The following is a 1,130-nucleotide window of genomic DNA, read 5'->3' on the forward strand; positions in this document are numbered from 1 at the left end:
AAATCCTACTCATATCTTCAATATGTTCCAATCATTTGTTTAAACAACACACTAAAAGTTAATAAATATTTTTATAATTCTGAAAGTCTCACAGTTATTGGACAATGCAAATCACCTACAAACTATTATTTAGCTCATGCCAATTATACGAGGATATAATTTTAAAAAGATTTAGCATTTATCACCAAAACCACATCAGGAAATACATATTTACAAAATCAAATTCATTATTCAAAAAACCATAACACTATTCAGTATAAATATTTTTAGATAGTTTAAAATGTTTATTCAACTGTAGTCCAAAATTGGAAAAGAATATTACATTATCACACACATACTCACTGTGCTGTGAGGCATGGCGCACTCCATCCCAGATTCTACACTTTTCCCAGTTTTCCCAGTCTTTGCAACCCACAGACCAAGAGATTCCCTCAGGTGCCTACTACACCAGGGCCCTAAGTTTCAGGCACAAAACTGGATGGCTGTTTGGGCAGACACTGAACTAGCGGCAGGAGTTTTTTTTGTCATACCCCAGTGGCTCCTGGAATGCCAGCAAGACAGAACTGTTCACTTCCCTGGAAAGGGGGTTGAAACTAGGGAGCCAAGTGGTCTAGCTCAGTGAATACCACCCCCATGGAGCCCAACAAGCTGAGATCCACTAGCTTGAAATTCTCACAACCAGCACAGCAGTCTGAAGTAGACCTGGGATGCTAGAGCTTGGTGGAGGTGGGGGAGTTAAGGACGTCTGTCATTACTGAGGCTTGAGTAGGCAGCTTTCCCCTAACAGTGTAAACAAAGATGCTGGGAGGTTGGAACTGGGCAGAGCCCACCGCAGCTCGGCAAAGCCACTGTAGCCAGATTGCCTCTCTAGATTCCTCCTCTCTGGGCAGGACATCTCTGAAAGAAAGGCAGCAGCCCCAGTCAGGGGCTCATAGACAAAACTCCCATCTCCCTGAAACAGCACCTGGGGGAAGGGGCAGCTGTGGGGGCAGCTTAAGCACACGTCCCGCCTGCCAGCTCTGAAGAGAGCAGCGGATTTCCCAGCAGAGCTCTTGAGTTCTACTAAGGGACAAATTGCCTCCTCGAGTGGGTCCCTGACTCCCATGCCTCCTGACTTGGAGCCACCTCCC

Source organism: Cebus imitator, unplaced genomic scaffold (assembly GCF_001604975.1).
Source record: "Cebus imitator isolate Cc_AM_T3 unplaced genomic scaffold, Cebus_imitator-1.0 Scaffold648, whole genome shotgun sequence".
NCBI lineage: Eukaryota > Metazoa > Chordata > Mammalia > Primates > Cebidae > Cebus > Cebus imitator.